We start from the raw sequence: 19,642 nt of genomic DNA, 5'->3' as shown, positions 1-19,642 counted from the left end.
GAGAAAGTTGATTCCAGACAGGTTGGGTAGCTTGCTTGAATGCACCTGAGCAAGTGTGAGCAGGGCAACCACACAGCCTTTTCACAACTCCTGGAAAGGGGGAAACCAAGAGAATTGTGATCTGATGAGACTCCACACTGGAACCCCTCCCTTCAGTATTTAACTATAATTAGTGAGAACTATCCATATGGCGACTTTTCTCAGGCCAGATGGGTGGTTGTCAGGCGGCACATGATCTTTGCTTCACTTTGAAGGAGACATGAGTAATCCTAGGGATATTAATCCAACAAGGGCTATATTTATCTTCATTTCTTTGGTTAATAACATATCTCTATTTCTTCTCTAGGCATCAGGGCGTATAGGGTATGAGCCCAAAGACAGTCCTACCCAAAGCCCAAGGAAATAGGATGCCTCCACTCTGTGGTTTCTACTTGATTCCACAGACCCATGCTCAAATGGCCTCAGTCACCCTCAGAGGAGTGTGGGAGCCCTGTAGGATGTCGGAGCCTTAGAGTTTGTCTATGCAGTATGACAGATCAGGAGACCAGGACTCGGAGAGTATGTGGCTGGTCCAGAGCAAGTTAAGGATGGGACTGGAGTGAAAGTCACATGATTTCTCTTTGGTTTTATGTGGGGTAACACCCTATTTTGCACCTGCATGAGGCAAACCATAAAAAATGATATGTTTATTTTTATTCTCAAAACATGAAAAATTAATATGGTTACCCTATTTTAAGGGACTACAGTAACCTTTAAAAGGAGGCAGAAAGTGGGTATTGTCAGCATATATATGGTGGAAGTAGAACCAGAAAAGCTATCAGGATTCAAGGTGGTACAAACAACCTACTCCATCCATCCCTCTTTTAGTCCACAAGCTTTCTCCCTAATGACGGCTCTGAATCTCATCTCTCAACTCAGCCTGACACGAGAAGCCACACACATGATTGTGATGCACTCTCCCATTCACCAAGGAGTGTGCCCTCCAGGAAGAGAGGCACCACTAACCTGTTACTCTGTGTTGCCTCTGACCTTGGCACAGACAGAGTTGTTATAAACACCTTCAGCCCCTCCTTTCAAGAGTTGTCTTTGGTATCTTTTATCTCCTTTTCCAGTCTTTTTCCACTCGGGGAATCTATTAGATCCTACCGTGAAGGCCCTCGATATCAAGTAAAATTTTCAGCCAACATGACCCGGCAAAGTTTTAGTATCTTTATTATTTCTTATCATTGTTCTTGTTGTTATTATTTTGCATTTTATTAGCAGTCTTGAAAGCTTTCAAGATCAAAAAGTATGAACTTCAGCTATGATAGAAAAGGACTCAAACACAGGTAGCATACATCTGTGACTTTGGATAAGTTACTTAATCTTTCTAGATCTGTGTCTTCATCTGTAAAATGAGAATACTTCCTACCTGACATAGTTATTTTGAGTGTTGAATGAGAAAAATGTCCATGGAAGTGCATAGAGAGTCCCTGGCACCTAATCCTTGCTCAGGAAGTATTTACTATCCTGGCCCAAGTAATTCCTCAGGCATCACCGCTGAGCTATCTAGCTTAGACTTCCAAAACTTACGCATCCTCCTTCTTTGTCCTGAAGTCCTTGCCCTGAATCCTTTCTTTCTCCAGGGTATCTGACTTAACTACTTCTGAGTCTTATGTATTCTCTCATTTCTGACTTCAATTGGCCCTGAACGCCCAAAGCCCTACCTCTTCTCCCCACTATGGCCATCAGATTTTGTGGATGGGTGACTTGCCTCTTTTTTGCCCCATCAAAAAGACCTAAATTAGTTGAGGTCTTCTTTCTTTTCCTGAGCTAGAGATAGCAAGTATGTTTCAAACTGAAGGCTGGCTGTGATTGGGGGATAGTGGCTGAATTCTTAAGGTTCTAAGTCTATGAATAGACTCAGTGGGAGGTTGTTCCATGATTGATTAGCAGTATCTGCCTGGGCACAGAGTGGAGAGTGACAACCCATATTCCATCTCTACTCTATGCTGACGACACTGATGTGTTCCCCAAGGCTTCCTAGAATTGTTGCCACATTACGCTGTTGGCCAGGATGCAGGTGAGATCACGAAGAAGCACAAAGTCCATAAGCTTCCATTTTTCCCTCCTGGTTCATCAGAAGCTCCATTTTCAAATGCAAAACTGCTTGTTTTACCATTCCCTCATTATTGCATGAGGAAAACAGACCCACAGAACCATCCTTCCTGGGTAGTTGGGGGAATTAGCCCATTAAGTTCTCTCTCCATCTTTTTCAAATGTTTTTAATGAGCCATGCAATTAGGGAGAAAAAAATAACTCTGGGGGAACAAGGTATGACTGTGTGAGTCTTTAGGACACAACAGCAATTGCATTATCAGTAATTATTCTTTAAGGAGTACCTGCTACTGTATACCTAGCACTGTGGTAGAGGTAATGCTTACGGCTTCTCACTTAACTTTATGACAGTCCTATGAGGCCCGTACTATTAGTTTTCATTTTACAGTTGGAAAACTGGTCCACATTCACAGTGCAGGTGAGTAGTAGCGCTGGATTTTACCCTGGATGCTGCCTGGGACCAAAATCAGTTCTTTCAAAATATCAGGTTGTTTCTGGGCAAGGGTCTACAAGTCCTTAGCTACAGGTCAGCCCTCCTGACGTAAATATGCCCTTTCCTTATTTGCTATTTAGTTGGCATTTGAGATGGAGACTTCTTCTGTGAGTGTGTATGTGTGTCTGTGTTTCTGTAAGCAGCCTGGATTTCTGCAATAGGTTGGATTAGAAGATGTGGGCTCAAAAGGCCAGTCTATGAAGCATGCATCAGTGGGGTCATAGAACAGAGGAGAAGTCTGAATTGGGTCTTACTGCCCTAGATGAGCCCATTTCCACCCCTAGTGTATTAATTTTCTAGGGCCACCATAACAAAGTAGCCCAAAATGGGTGGCTTAAAACAACACAAATTTATATCTCACTGTTCTGGAGGCCAGGAGTCTGAAATCAAGGTGTCAGCAGGGCCATGCTCCCCGAGAAGACACAGGGAGGGCACTGTTTCATGACCCTCTCTTAGCTTCTGGCAGCCTTAGGCACTCCTTTGTCTTATAAATACATCCCTCCAGTCACATGGCTATCTTCTCCTGCTGTGTCTTCATAGCATCTTCCCTCTGTGTAAGACTGTTTCTGTGTCCAAATTTCCCCTTTTTATAAGGACATCAGTCACCAGTCATATCGGATTAGGGCCCATCTTAATGACCTCATCTTAACTTAGTTACCTCTGTAAAGGCCCTGTCTCTAAATAAGGTACATTCTGAGGTCCTGGGGGTTAGGGCTTTAATGCTTATTTTTTTGTGTGAGGTGGGACACAACTCAGTCCAAAACTCCTGGGTTCTCTGTGTGGGAATCAGAATTTAGGAATTAGCTTTTCCCATGCAAAGAATCAAAAGATGAGTAAAAGGAACTATGAGAAATTACCAGAACCAAAGGTGGTATTCACCTTTATGCTAGCACATAAAACTAAAGTGGAATATTCTACTCTAGGGGGAGAGGGCAGGCAACATTTTCTGAGCACCTGCTATGTGCCAGGCTCCCTGTAAGGACTTTATAATCATTGCCCTATTTAGCTCAATTAGTAATGGGCAAATGAGTATTAATATTAGTTCATTGATTCTTCACAACAAACCCAGGGGTCAGGGGATACTATTGTCTTCATTTTACAGAGGGAAAGAGTGACATCCAGAGAAGGAAGATGCCTCAGCCAGTGGGACTAGAATTCCAAATCAGGAGCAGTAAGATTCTTCCTCCCACAGTTGGCTCTGTGTGTCCATGATGATTGGCTGGTGACCAGCACTGGCTCAGACTTCAGACAATTGGGCCAATGACCACCAAGAAACAGATAATCTTCCCTTTAGGGAAGAGTTCTTCCTAAAGGGAAGAATCTGGTGGCAGAAACATGAAAAGCCCAAGAAAGAGGAAACTAAACACAGAGCTCATTGACTGGTGATGATGGTCTATCCCTAATGAGGAGAGAAAAGGAATTGGGTTTTAATTTTTCATGTTAAACTTCAACATTAAACTTTGAAACTTTGCCTCAAAGTCTAAAGATTGCCAGACCTCAGTTTCCTCATCTGAAAACTGGGGACATGAACATGGCTGGGGAAATCAAACGGAATAAAGTTTGTAGGAAAACATGATGAAAATGTTGATCTTCTTAGTTTCTGTCGTCGTTAGAGCAGAGACAGTTTGGAGCTAGATGAGGTGGATGTTTCCTGAGAGAAAAGGCCCCTTGTCATCCTTTTTGACAACGTTGTGGAGTTTTCACAAGGAAGCATAAAGAATTATGTCAGCAAGCAGGGGCAATAGAGAATGTCTCTACCCCCGCATCTTTTTGCTGCAAAGCAGTGGACGGTTACCTTAAGGCAAAGTAGTTTATGTACCAGATATTCACATAATGATCTTCCTTCTGTTCCTGTTTTAGGACATCCCTGCTGATCTCCCCCATCCATCTCTCCCAAATCTTTTAATGGGTAAATAGAAACCTGAGTTATTTTCTCTTCAAAGTTAAACAACTCATCCCTTCAAATGCATGCTCTTGGCTCCAGAGAGTCTGAGATTGTTGGAAGATGTCCAGAAGTCCCATTCACTCTGAATGTCATGAAATATGCATGACATCAAATAGGCAGACTGGAAAACCTCCCTCCCTCCTGGATTTCAGGAGGGCGGTATTTGTGATCTGCGTGCATCTCGGTCAAATGTACTTCTGGGGACATGCTTGAGACATATCAATGACTCTATCAGGGTGATAACATTTCACATGTTACCCGAACCAGCTTCTTCCTTCCCAGATTACTTGGAGAAGCAGATAAACTTTTGACTGTAGCTGGAAGGGCTGCAGAACCAAGATGGTCCTGCCTGCCCCTGGCTGTGGATTTATTTCCATTCCCTTGAAAGAGAGAAGACAGGCTGTTTGGTGTTTGGATGGATGTTCCAATCACTCATGTGCTGATGACCCCAACTTCAGGGTCCAAGAGCTAGACCAGAGAATATCATTCCCTTCCCTCTTCCTCAGTGAAGGGTGGTTCTTCTAGGCCTCTGACTTAGGAAGACAGCCACTGCAGAGGACCTCTTGTGGAGAGAAGAAACAGGATGAAGGGCTGGATATTTTGAAAAGACAGAAACAGAACTCAAAAGAAGAGTCAATTTGGGGAGGGCAGAATCACTCCTGAGGCAGCTGATGCCCATGTTGGGCATCCCTAGGAGCTGCTGATGTCCCAGACACCAGGCTATTCAGCACCTCTGCCCCCAGAGTGGATAAGAGAGACTTGAATAACACCAGAACAGAAGACATGAGTGGTCAAAGGCAAATGCCCAATTATTTTACTGTATCAATAACGATCTTCCCACATGGAGTTTCTGGGAACCCTCCTAGAGTCACACCCTATTGGATATTTTCATTCTCTACTTCTTTCTTCGTGGGGAGCTCTACCTTACCTACGCTGGGTCTTCTGAGGACATTTGGGCAGTATAGCTTCTTTGCTGCTCTGATGGAGGGTTCTTTGTCCTTGTTTGGGGGAAGAATGTCCTTTTTAATCAAATTTGAATCTTCTTTAGGAAAACAGGTGGATTTTGGAGGAAAGATGGGGACTTGCCCAGCCAAGTACAGTAGTTGAGTCATTCCCTGGTTATTATCTCCCTCATCTCTAGTGTTTTCTTAGACCAGTGTTCTCTCACCTGCCCTTTCAATATTTCTCCAGAAAGAAATGGAGTTTACTCAGCCATCATGTTTACAGTAAGTCCATCCAGTCCTTCATGGGCATGGGAAGGGTCCTCCATAACTTCCACAAGCTTAAGACATAGGATGACCAAGTTGTACCAGTCTGGGTCTTTCCTGAGTCTAGTACTGAAAGGCCACATCCAGGAACTCTTCTTAGTCCCAGGAAAACCAGGCAAACTTGGTCATCCTAGAGCTATGTTCCTACCTTCCAAAGACCTGTCTTCTCCCATATAATGACAGAAGGATTATAATTATTTTTTTCCTGGTGTCACCTCTTTTGCTTGAGATCCACTTCCAGTTACTTCTCTTGACGTTTGGTTCCTTATTATCTTCCCTAAATACTACTATCTAATTTCTACCCCACCCAGGTTAACAAGAAGGACAACTGACTCGAGATAATAGGAAGCATCTTCTGAAGGGTATCAGGAAGAAAAAACAGAACATAAATCCAACCTCATGCACAAACCATGTTATCATCACAACACAGCATAAGTAGTATCATTGGTTCTAGTTTCCAGAGAGCAAACCAAGGATTAGAGAGATAAAGTGACTCCCTGGAAGTCATTCTGCAAACAAATAATGATGAAATCAGATTCCAGGTCTTTTCTGGGGAAAAGTAGAGGTCATCCTGGAAAGGAAGTTTGAGGTTACAGTTATAAAATTTCCCAAAATGTCGAAGCCAAGGGGAAAAAAATCTAGTGTGATGGAGGAGAGCAGATGAAGCAGCAATGTGGGAAAACTGAAATATATGCATTCCTCTTTTTTTTTTTTTTAACACTCTTTATGGAACTTAAGTCACTTTGTAAGCTTTGAAACATAAAAATGTATTATGTATAATGTAGTTTGCTCATAAAATTATCATGTTTGGGAGTATTTAAAGACACGGGAACATAGGAAGAAGGAGAAGAGTTGGGGGAAAATAGCTTTTCTCTTTTATTTGAGAAGAGTTAAAACATTTTGGAAAAAAATATTAAAAAGAAGTTTTCTGCTTTCCCCCCCCCAGATGTTCACAATCATATTTGCAGCCATTCACTTTTCCCTTTCTCTGTTAAACTTTGGGAACCCTCAAACTGACCCTCTGGGGTTCCCCCACCTGCCCAGGGGCCAATGCTCAGCATCACCATCCCCTCCACCTCTGCATCCTCTCCTTTCTAGTGGTGGGTCCTTCATGGCTTTGGCATCCTTCATTTTTTCCTGGTCCTTTCTCCAGTCCCAGCCTTTCATCCAGCTCCCTACTCAATAGCTTTAACTTGGTCTGCCTCTTTGTAACTAACTACTCCTTATGAGTAGTTGGTGTCTGTGGTAGTTTCTGGTGGCTACTAGTCATCTCACTTAGCTGATCCCTGGGATGGGCTGGGTACTAGGTTCAGAGGACTCTTCTTTAAGACTTTTAGAGGAGTGAAGTCAGGGAGCTGCCCTCTTACCACACCTGTTCAACTGATGAATACAGCCCCACCCCTCAGGTTCCAGGTTCAATGAGTGGAATGCAGGCTTAAATGTCACTCCCAGTTGGCCTTTTGGCCAATTGCCCACCTGCTGGTCCTAGGTGAGCCAGAGTTTTCAAAAGAGTTTGGTCCAAAGTCTAGAAATAACCTTAATGCTCACAATAGGGACTGCTTTAATTATGATGTAAACCATGAAATGGAATTCCATACAGCTATGAAGGTCTCAAGATAGAGCTATTTCTACCAAATACAGTACTATCTTTAAGAAAAGTGAAAATGGTAAAATTCAGGGGCACCTGGGTGGCTCATTTGGTTAAGTGTCTGCCTTCAGCTCAGGTCATGATCCCAGGGTCCTGGGATCGAGCCCCTGCTCAGCAGGGAGCCTGCTTCTCCCTCTCCCTCTGCCCCTGCTCGTGTGCTCTCTCTCTCTTGCTCACTCTCTCAGATAAATAAATAAAATCTTTTTAAGAAAATTTAAAAAATGGTAAAATTCAGCATAATGAGAAAATATGCTGCACTTACATTAAAAAGACAGAACTGGATGATAGGTGCATATTTGCTTATATGTCCATAAAATATCTTTATGATCTTTGCAATGCCCAAGAAACTCTGAGAGGTGACCTAGGGGATTAAAGATAAAGAGCTAGAAAGGCTTAATTTTGACTAGATAGCCTTTTATAGCACTTTTTTTTTTTTATCATTTTCATGTATTGCCCTTTGGTAGTTGGTCAAGCAGATAGCTAGATTATACAAACAAATAAATGAAAATATAAAGGTAGTCTGACACATCATATGCATCTAATAAGTATGCTGGAAATTAAGTGAAACAATTGCTGATTGATTGAGTCACTCCTGCACAAAACATAGCCTGCATGTAGTCTAGCGAATCTGGAAATACTTGTTTGCCTTTGAGGCAGGAAGGTGGATGCCTGTGACATCTGGATGTGCCTCTGGCTGATGCCCTCTGCCATTTCATCATTTCTGCAACAAACATTAACTGAAAAGTTAATATGTGCCTACATCGAGATGGATGCTAGTACTGCTGCGATGAATAAGACACAGCTGACCCATCTGGATCTCACAGCAAATGGGAGAGGGAGCTAGCTCCATACATCACTGCAGTACAATGTACCAAATGTTCAACCCAGAGATACTGGGGGATGATCCACTAATGGGATTATTGGGGGTCTGGAGAAGAAATTGAAGGATTTCAGGGCCAAAACAACCCTTAAGAATCATCCAGGTCAATCCCTTGATGAAAAAGTTGAGGAAACAGCTCTGAGTAGGGCCATATGAGGATAAAGTGGCAGGATGGGATGTATAAACCAAATATGAATTTTCAATTTTGCTGCATAACAAATTCCAGTGTCTCAACGGCACGCAGCACGAAGCATCTATTTAGCTCAAGTTCTGTGGGTTGGCTGGGGGCAGGCCAGGGATTAGTTGAAGTGGCTCTGCCCTGCTCCATGTGGCCTCCATCTAGTGGGCTATCCTGGGCATGTTCTTCTCCTGGCATGGCAGAAATGCAAGAAAGCAAAGGGAAGCACACACACACCTCAAGAGTAATAATCTCAGAACGGGCACAATGTCACCTCTGCCTCATTCTATTGACTAAAGAAAGTCACAGGCTGAACCTGAATGAGATGAGTGGGAAATTATTTTTACTCCAGGAAAGAAAATGGAAGTTCCCAGGCAAAAGGTATAGATAGGAGGGGGCAGTGGGGGTGAAGAATTAGGGTTGACAGTACGATCTACCCCATGGATTTGTATACCCATTTGTGGCTCACAAGCCCAGTGCAGTAGGCTGTGTCTTTGGAAAAAGAAAAAGTTGCTAATGTGGAGAAGTCTGAACACCTTGATGGGGGGGGGGGGGGGCGGGTGCTGTTGACCATGCACATGTAATGATGCTGGTGTTGTCAAGGGGAAAAACAGACCCTTACTGGAAACCTGGCATCTAGGAGGTGATCTTTTCTTCTCTTTCAAAGCCATTCCAGTCTACCAAGAATTCTATAGAGGTGTGCAAGGGCTAGAGGGGGTGGAGGCTGGGGCACCTGCTCCAGGCCCTATTAAGAATTGAGAGAAGTGGGAAGGGAAAGGAAATGTATTTAGGGGAGCCAACGAGATCGTTGCTTTCAAAAGTGGCATCTATTCAGTCATTTGTTCAAAGCTAATATATGAACAAAACGTTGCTGTAAGTGGAATGAGATGTTTTTAGATGATACACGTGTCAAAGTGCAACCTTGAGGCCAAAGAAAGGCAAGAGCCAAGTGCGTTTTTATAAGATCACTGATCTGCCAACCGAAAGGTACAGGCTCAGGCTCTGCCTCCAGCAGGTCCCACCCCCAGGCTTCCTTCCTCCCTGGTTAGGACCTGAAAGCATCTCAAGTGGAGTAGGCAGGGAGAGGGGCTGGCAGGACTCTGTCTTGGTGTATCAGGAAGAGTAACCTGGAGTGTTACTTTCATGAAGTGATAATACCTGGTGTCTCCTGGAAGCAAGACTTTGAAAGCTTGGTAAACACTATGGCAAGAAATGAAATAACTGTTATCACACTGTTTAACACCAAAATTGTATATATTATTGCTGGGGAAGAAGCAAATTTGGCTGGTGGGTGTTGAAGAGGTTGTTTTCAGGATACCCAGGTTGCAAAGACATTCTGGGATAACTCACTGAGTTACTGATAATAAGGTACAGAGAGGAGAGAGATGAAAATTATAACAATGGCTACCCAGATATGGAACATGTATTATGCACTGGCTATTGCTACCAGATTATTTTTCTCACTACCCCAGTGTAGTAGGGATAGTCCCATGACCCGATATCAATCAATCACTCTTTTCTGGGACTTTGACTCTTAAGTGTAGTGATGTAAGCTCTTGGAACTACTGAGGTTCCTTTGTGGCACCTGAATGAGACCACTATGTTGGGTAATTTTATGTATTGACTTGATTGGACCACTGGTTGCTGAGATACTTGACCAACTTCACTCTGGTTGTATCTGGGGGGTTGTTTCTGGAGGAGATTAATATTTGAGTGCACAGACTCTGGAAAGCAGATTGTCCTTCCTTAATGTGGGTAGGCCTCAGCAAATCCATTGGAGGCCTGCATAAAAAAAAAAAAATACAGGGTAAGGGAGAATTTGCTCTCTGTTCCTGGTTCTTTTCAAGCAGGACATTGGTCTTCTGCATTGGTTCTCAGGCCTTCACACTCAGATTGGAATTACACAACCAGCTTTCCTGGGTCTCCAGCTTGCGGATGGCAGAATGTGGGACTTCCCAGACTCTGTGTGAGGCAATTCCTTATAATTCAGTTGACCCTTGAAGAACACAGAGGTCAGGGGGCACCGACCCCACACACAGTCAAAAATCCATGTATAACTTCTGACTCCCCCCAAAATTAACTACTAATGGTCTACTGTTGACCTTATCAACAACATTAACAGTCAATTAACACCTATTTTGCATGTTATATATATATATTATATTCTATATTATGAATACAATCATATTGTAAAAGAAATGTTATTAAGAAAATCGTAAGGAAGAGAAAATACATTTATAGCAGTGTGCTGTATTTATTGGGGGAAAAAAAATCCACGTAAAATGGACCTGCACAGTTGAAACCCATGTTGTTCAAGGGTCAACCGTAAATCTCTTTTATTGATAGAGACAGACTAGATAGATTACAGATAGATAAGTAGAGAGATAGATCCAATTGGTTCTCTGGAGTACCCTAATATAACCATCAAGAGGTTTGTGCCACGAAGGCCTTTTAGAGTTGCCCAGACACTGTGTACTATTTCTTCTATCCTGGAAGCTACTCCGTATTTTTCTAATCAGTTCCTTTTTGCTTAAGCAATCTGGAACCAGATGCTGTTGCTTGTGACCAAAGAACCATAGCTGATAATGTAACCCTAGGGCAAATACTATACCTCTTTAAAGGTAAAAATGAATAAAAACAAAACCAAAAAAGCAAGTAACAACTGCAAGTCATAGGAATTATGTCACACAGCTAGTGAGTGGTAGAGCTGGGATTTGAACCCAGTCTGCTAAATCAAGAACTTGTACTCTTCCCATTTTTTCTTTGGGGTTGCTGGTCCAAAGATGGCTAGAAACTGGGCTGGGGCCCTGGAGGTGGCCCTTGAGCTACAGAAACTCTCAGAGGCAGCTAATCTGGTTCAGTCTGGGTCCAAGAAGATACCAGGAAGTCAAAGCTTCATAGACCAAAGAGTATCAGTTCTGATTCAGAGTCAAGCGCTAAATTGCGGATCTGATACTAAATTGCTGGGGGTTCTGCCTCCTGAGGGACATGGGAGACAAAGTGTATGTGTTAGTACCACTTTGGGTACAGACTTTGTGACAGGACATTGCCAGCCTGGCTCTTGGACATGAGACTGAACACATTTCATTTCCAAAAGGGTGTTGGGTACAAATGGAATGATGAGAACCAGCATTTATTAAGAGGCTCAGCTTCTTTGAGGCCATTCCCGTCTGTAAAACTCAACAGTACAATACCTAGCTGGCAACGTGGTCGTGAGAATTAAAGATGAGAATATCTGTAATGCACTTAGCATAATTGCTGAAAAAATACAGTGTGTGGACAGTACAATATATAGTCACAATTCTGTTAGGTTATTTAGCAAGCATTACACGTCAGGTGTTAGGTACTTTAAAAAATATCCTATTGAATTATCACAAGTTCCAAAGATCGTAATTCCTATTATTATCCCCATTTCACAGCTAAAGAACCTCAAAAGGTTAAGTACTTGCTCAAGGTCACATTAGCTGTTAATTGGTGGCTAGTATTATTTTTGCCATATGGAGCACAATTCTCTAACGATGCATAAATCCTACTTAGACATTGCACACATCCATCCACAAACACAACCAAAGGTTGTTAGACACACCTGAATACACAAGGAAACACAGACATTACACAATAAATAGGGTCCTTGTAATATAGAATCCCCTTCTCCATCTACTGTGTCATCTCCTCTCCTGCTTCCGGCATTCCACTTATAATCTGGGAGATTAATGCAGGGCAGATGCTAGTATGGCTTTATTGCAATATTTTCCCCAGAGCAGCTGAATTTTAACAGATGAATGGTGGACACCATAGTGCAAAAGCTGCCAGAATTTGTCTTTAGTGGAAATTTCAGGCCTATAGTAGGAAGACAAAAGAGAGACTCTTGGGGAAAGATCATTCATTCATTCAGTGTACTCTTATTGATCACCAGCCATGAGACACCCACTGTGAAAGGCTCTAGAGAGAACACCACAATGACAGAGGCATGGTCCTTGACCTCCCAGGTATCAGAATCCATTAGAGTGACAACTGATCTTAACCATGTCCTCCTAATGCCACCTATAGAGGGACAGAGACTGTCACAATCTGGGGATTGTCCTTCCATTTAGAATCCCCATTGTGGATTCCCAGAATCCTGGAGGTGTGTTATCCAATATGGTAGCCAATATGGTAGCCACTAGCTGCATGGGCTATTTATGTTTGAATTTAAATTTATTACAATTAAATAAAGTTAAAACCTCAGTTCTGGTTTATGCAAGTCTCATTTTAGATGTTCAATACCTTCATCTGGCTAATGGTTACCATCTTGGAGGGGATGGATATAGAATATTGCCATCGTTGCAGAGATTTTGAAAGGTGCGAGGCTAGAATACCAAAGAATGACAACTGTTTAGAGATATTTAAATTCTACCCTCCTCGTTGTACAAATGGTGAAACTGAGGCCCAGGGAGGGGTAGCCAGAGAATGAGCCCATAGTCTAGTTACAAATGGAATCTTCCAGCACCTTTGCCAAATAGTATCTCCCACCCTCTGCCCTGCCCACCCAGTCTTCCCTCACAAACCAAGGGTAAGGAATCACTGACTTCATATTTGTCATTGCTGTACCTTACCCCAGGGGTAAGGTTCGGCCTTCAGAAGAAGCCCTTCTCCAAGGGTGACCTTGCCATCTCTCCAGGAGGTTGTGTGCCCCAGTAACTACAAAACAAGAGCAGCTACAAAGCTTCCCTTTCTCTGTGGTGAACTTGGCATGCATTACCTCTTTTAAGCCTCTCCAGCAACCCAAAGAGTTGGGATCCTTATTACAGATAAGGAAACCAAAGGCCAGGAAGGTGAGCAACCCACCCGAGGTCCCCCAGCTACAAAGAGAGAAACCTGAATTGGAACTCAGATCTTTGAACCCTAGAGCTCATGGCGGTTTGCTTCCATATCTAACCTACCACTGCATTTTCAAGCTTTGCTTTAACAGGATAAGAAGCAATTATAATTGCAAATTTCCCTCTTTCTTGGCCTTGCTTCAAATTCAGATACCAAAACAAATGTAAAACCAAAGTTTAAACAAGAACCATCCCTGCTGGAAAAGCCACACGTGTTCGGGTTCCTTGCCCCATTTTTTTTTTTATCAGCTCTGTACACGTCTCTGCAGTGCAGTCCCTGGAAACACTGTCCCTAGGTCCCAGAAGGACCCAGAAAGAGCATAGCTGGGAGGCCACGGCTGAGATACCGGTCTCCTGCTGTAAACTCAGGACTGCACTTCCGCCACGGACTTGAAAGGGTTAAAAATCAGATCCGGAGTACCGTCCCCCTCAATGGGCACAGGGGCCCGTCCCCAGTCCAGGTGTCAGGGATAGAGAAACAAAAGGCAGAAGGCTCCCTTGAAGTTGGGCTCTTTCCAACCACAGCTTCAGCTGTGCCTTTTCAAATCTGTGTCAGACAGGGAGGAGAGTCAGCTTTACTCCTATGTGAGAAAGTGTTACCGTCTCTTACTCACGTAGGGTTTACCTCTTAGTGTCACTTTGACTACAATATTTGAGAGTTCTCCCACAGGTCTCTTAAGAGCAGGGGAAATGCAGCTGGCTGGAGAGTTTGTTTTGCAAAAATAAACTCCGTGAAATGAGACTATGGGGACCACGTGAGTCCTAATGAGAGCTCGGGGTGTAGACTGGACCTCTATCATGTAGGGCTTCGAATGTCAGCTAAGGAATGTGAACTCGATTTAGAAAGTGATAGGGGATGGTGGAAGCAGGTTTTTGTTTTATTTTTAGCAGAAAATTGCCATGATCCAGGTTTATCTGGTCATTTTTGCAAATAGGAAGCACCTACTATGTGCCAGCGACTCTTCTAGGCCCTGGAAAGTTGAGGATGAACCCAACAGACACGGGTAAGGTCAGGTTGTGAAGGGACTTATATATATCTAGAACAGTGGTTCTCAACTGGGGGCCATATTGCACCCCCCTAGGATATTTGGAAATGTCTGGAGGTATTTTTAGATTTCATAATTAGGGAGGGAGTGGTATTGGTTATTGGCACCCAGGAATAGGGGCCAAGGATGTTGTTAGCATCCTACAATGCACAGGACAGCCCCCACAACAAAGAATCAACAAAATTGTCAATGGTACAGGGGTTGGGAATCCCTGACCTACTAATAAATTCATGAATGATATTACAAATAGAAGTTTCCCCCTGGCATATGGACACTGCCATAGTACTGAGCACAGAGTATGTAACTAGTAGATCAAATGTAAAAAAGCACTTGTGGGATGGCTTTAGAAATTATCCATTTATATACCAATGTGAGATAGTAGGTATTTCAGACAGAAAATTTGAGCAAAAAAAACCACTTTTTTTACCCCAAGTGAGAGCTCCAGAAGATCAAACGTGAGGCATTTCCAATTTTAGTGACACAAGGTACTTCTGGGAAAACAATGATTTGTGAAGCTCTAGGAATCAGGAAGATTCTGGGACAGACAGCCATAGCCTTTGAAGTTAGCCATGTAGGGGACAAGCAGCAACTACCATTATTAAGCACTGAATACATGCAGGGTACAATGGGTCATTTCATGCATCCCTCCAACAACCCAGTGAGGGAAGGCTGTTGTGATCTCCATTCTACAGATGAAGGAACGGAAGTACAGAGAGGGTAAGTGGCTCAGGGTCACCCAGCTAGTAGGCAGAGCCAGCTTGGGAGAGAAAACAGCTTGACCCCGGAACCTATATTCTTGACCCAGATCTCCTCTTGGGGAACTCTCTCCTGTGCATGGAATTGGGAAAACGCTAGTGTACTAATGAGCATCCCTTGCCCTAACCCACACCAGGCCAACCGGGACTCTGTCCTGGGACACTGACTCTTGAATTTTGTGACACAGATTTAGGAAAAATAAACAGAAGCGGTTGATACAGATCCCTTCTGGCAGATGTTCGAAGCTTCCCTGGCATCTAGACTCGTGGTGTTGCCCCAAGCCCCGCTTTCCTGTCTGTTCTGCAAGCTGCCCCTTTCTCATCAGTAAACTCCCTCTGTTGTTTCTAGGTCATTAGTAGTTTCTGTTGTTTGCAACCAGAGAATTCCTGGACTGGACAGAAAAGATTCAGGAAGGGGACTCTGGACCTGCTGGGCTCTGCTGGCCTCTGGAGGTCGGGAGGGAGTCAGTCTGTGGAGCAGGGAAGGTATGAAGACAGGCCTGAGGCTCAATGGGGAGGAAGTAGAAGAGGAGGCAGCAGACTTCCTGCCTTCATTTTGAGAACAGGTGACTTTCAGGTTGTTGGAAGCCCATGGGCTCCCAACAGACTGCTGAGGTTTAAGCCTTGGCTCTCTGTCTTACTAGCTGTATAACTTCAAACACGTTATTTAATATTTCTGGCCAAGTTTCCCCTTCTTGAAGGGGGTGTATCTTAATATCTGCTTTGTGGAACTGATGGAAGACCAAATGAGTTAACGGTGTATTTCATCACTTCTATGGTGCACATTTCCCACATTTTGTCATCTTTGACATCGGAATGTGGCTCACAATTGATGGTATATCATCAGCTATTGGACGGAGTGTTGTTTTTTTTCCCTTGGCATAAAATACAAGTGTGAGCTATTGATGTCATCTTAGATTTGGTGATACAGGAGGGCTGGACTATTGTACTGCCTTCAGATATTAGGAATCATTGTTTCTATTGACCCCACCAGCTCCTAGCACGTTGTAAGCACTCAGTAACTGTGGGCTTAAAGAAGGTCCCTCATGAGTTCGAGCCTGACCTGAAGGTGTACTTGAACACCTGAACCCAGTAAAAATCAAGGAGAGGTCATCCTCCCGGTTCCCTTCCTGGGGAGAGAGGTCAACACACACCTACAGACAGACTCCCCTAGACAGGAAGAAACAGTGAAACTCTGTTTGTAAGAAATCACTCTGGATAGGTTCTCTGTGATTTCAGAGGACTTTTGCAATCACTTGTCTTCTCTCTTCCACATTTTACAATGCAAAACCACTGACCCCCTCCCCCTCTGCTTCCTGCCCACCAACGAACCATTCAGACTACGGGTGGCCACCAGGGAGTCACCAGTGAGCGAGTGATTGCTTCATGCCCAGGCTCCGCCTGACCAGTAATAAGCTCCTTCCAAATGCCATCACTCATCTTCAGCTTGGCCACGCAATGGGGCACTTGCAGCTTTCTGGCGTTGTCCTTGTTGTAATCGTTCGGATTCCAACGCTCTATATCAGATTTTATTTACTCTGACCTAAGATTTGATTGTAAGTGCGCATGCGTTCATCTGGGTGTTTTTAATCAGTATTCACCCATGTTAAAGAGCTGACCAGGGAGAGGGTAGATAGAGCGCAGTGACTAAACCGCCTGGGCTCATGTCTCCACTCCTGAATAGGTGACCTTCCTCCACAGGAAAGCCATCCAACGCCTGTCAGCTTCAGTGACTCCATCTGTATTATGTTCCAGGCACTATTCCATACAGTGAGCATAAAATAATTTATTTAATCCCAGCAATCATCTATGAGGTGGGTGCCCTGTTAACATCCCCATATTACAGGTGACCAAAGGGATGCTTCCAGACATTCCCTAACTTGCCCAATTACACAGCGAGACTATAGCAGACTATCTCCAGAGCCCATGCTCCTAACCACAGTTATGTTGCCTCCCAAACCGAATAGAAACACCTCCCTGATGGCAAGAGTATGGTCAGATTCCATGAGACAATGAATGTGAAGCCTATAGCTTTAGGCCTACAATAACAGTTGGCTTCTGCTGGGACAGCTCCCATTTATCAAACACTTCTCATAGCACAAACTGTGCTATGTCCCCAAACGTGCGATTTCTCTCATCCTCATAGGACATAGGAACAATTACTATCTTCCTTTTAAAAACGAGGAGCTAGGTTCAGAGAGGTTTCTTCATTACAAATGACTATGGACCCCGCACATTATAGGTGCTGTGCTAGATATGATTTGCCCCAGGGCACACAACTATTGAGAAGGCAGGGCTCCCTGACTCTAAGACCCCTCTCTCTCCATGAGACCCCTGCCTCCAACAGCAGGTTGCATCTGACAAGGAAGCAGAACATCACTTCAAGGGGACCGAGCAAGCCTAGGGGGACGGCTGTGATCAAAGAATAAGGAGTTGTTCCCAGCTCAGAGCGAATTGCCCTAGCACTGATCTTAGGATGCCAGAGCAAGAAGGGAGCATGGCGATCATTTAGTTCCAGCCTCGTCTTCACAGTAGAAGGGAAGCTGGATTCCTGCCCAAGGGATGCAGCTCGTTAGCAGAGCTGGAGCAAAACCCTGGGGCTCCTGACTCCCAGCCAAATGATCCTTTGCTAGCCACTCCACACGAAGAGAGGCTAACACACGGCACTGATCATATTTCGTTTATTTTGGCATTACAAACGCTGTGCACGTTTGCCATGGAAAATTGGGGAAATGCGGAAATGGAGAAAGTCGTGACAAAAATACAACGATCCTGTTTCCCACCACTCAGGAAGCTGTAGATAACTTGGCATGTTTCCTTCTAGGCCTTCCCTCGGTGTACCTTTTTGTTTGTTTTGGTTTTAGTTTTTATATACTTGTGGATACACTGTGTATACAATTTGTTACCAGCCTTCTCACTTAGGTTATAAATATTTTTCTATGTTATTACAGACTCTTCATAAACATTTTTTTCCCTCTTTTCAGTAATGAAAGGCAACAGTCCCCTGCCCTATTCCTACCTTCTACCCGCACACACGTACCTATGGAGATTCCCTTGGGAGCCAATTTTAACCATTTACCTTTGAAGTTTTTCTACTGTTGTCTCCATATGGCTAAATAGTTTGGGACCTCTAGATTCCTCTACTTTGACAATGATCTGTTGATTTCCTGCTGTGATGGATGGGAGCTGGGCACGCTGTGAGTTATGCTAGCCATGGGGCAGGTGGGGCAGGAGGAAATGTCAAGGAGTTACTGTCTTTGGGATACCTGGAATGTCTTTGATCTAGGATGTTTGCCCGAGACCTGTGTTTAGGAAACCAGACCTTTTGTGGCAGACCTCATCACCACCAGTTCTCCTGCCCAAGTGATCTACCTTAAATAATGTCATTTCGGGATCCTCAGCATAATGGTTACAGGGGATGGAGAAAGACCAGAAGTCATACAATGGGTACCAGTCTCCTGTCCTGCCATTCTATTGCAACAGACATCGACACCTGAACTTGACATGGTGCTTTTCCTCCACTTCCTCACTTGTAAGCACCAGAACAAGATTTGTTTTCCCCCAAGAGGATGGGCCTCTGGAACGAAGACTACTTTGCCAAATATAATAGAACAGTTCATACAATCTGTTGCTTTGGGGTTAAAAAGTCCTAGAACATCCTATTCCCTTTCTTCACTATCCTATTATTCATGTGGTGCCTCAAAATAATTATTTTCTGAAAGGATCTTAGCCTCCCAGATGCACTTCGAATGTCATGGAAGAGCAGAGGAAACGAGCATTAGATGCAGCACGAAGCAAGAACAGAAAACAAATTGCCCCTGGCCTATGATGTATGGCATCCAGAATAAACACAGTGAGCTTCCTGAAAGCAAGTTTATTTTTATTACGGTGAAATCCACCTTTAATTGCTGGCAAGACCATTAATCGTCCTCACCTAATCATGGAAACAAGCCCATTTAAATTATCCTCAAAAATCCCAACTCACTGGGTGGATGAAAAGGGTGGTCTTTTTTTAAAGGTAAAACATTTCAAAGTCACTTTTATAAAGTGGCAAAACCTGCTTTCTGTTCATTTCCTCTCTATTAAAGGTGTCTAAACAACTTATCGAATCCTATAAAGTGAAAGAGCAGGAAAGAAGATCAAGTACAGATTGAATAAAAACTTAGGGGTTTATTACATTAGAGCTATAATTCAAACGGGCTTTGGAAAGACTTGTCTAATTAGTCATTGTAATCTGGTATCTATGGGAATAAGTGTTAATGCTTGGAATAGACAACCAATTAATCATATCTACAGTCAGCATAATGACTGGCATCAGGCTCCATGCTTTTTAGACTCCTGTAGCAAAGACAAAACAGGCAGCTATCCTGTGCTTTTAGTAGAACAGAAGGCACATCCCCTTTCCGCACTGTGAGGCTCTTGTGATCTAGCTCATCCCCAGATGTCTGAATCCGTAAAGCCTCAACCTCTAGC

This window comes from Mirounga leonina, unplaced genomic scaffold (assembly GCF_011800145.1).
Source record: "Mirounga leonina isolate KUSES-001 unplaced genomic scaffold, KU_Mleo_1.0 Mir_175, whole genome shotgun sequence".
NCBI classification, from domain to species: domain Eukaryota; kingdom Metazoa; phylum Chordata; class Mammalia; order Carnivora; family Phocidae; genus Mirounga; species Mirounga leonina.
This window is presented reverse-complemented; position numbering follows the sequence as displayed.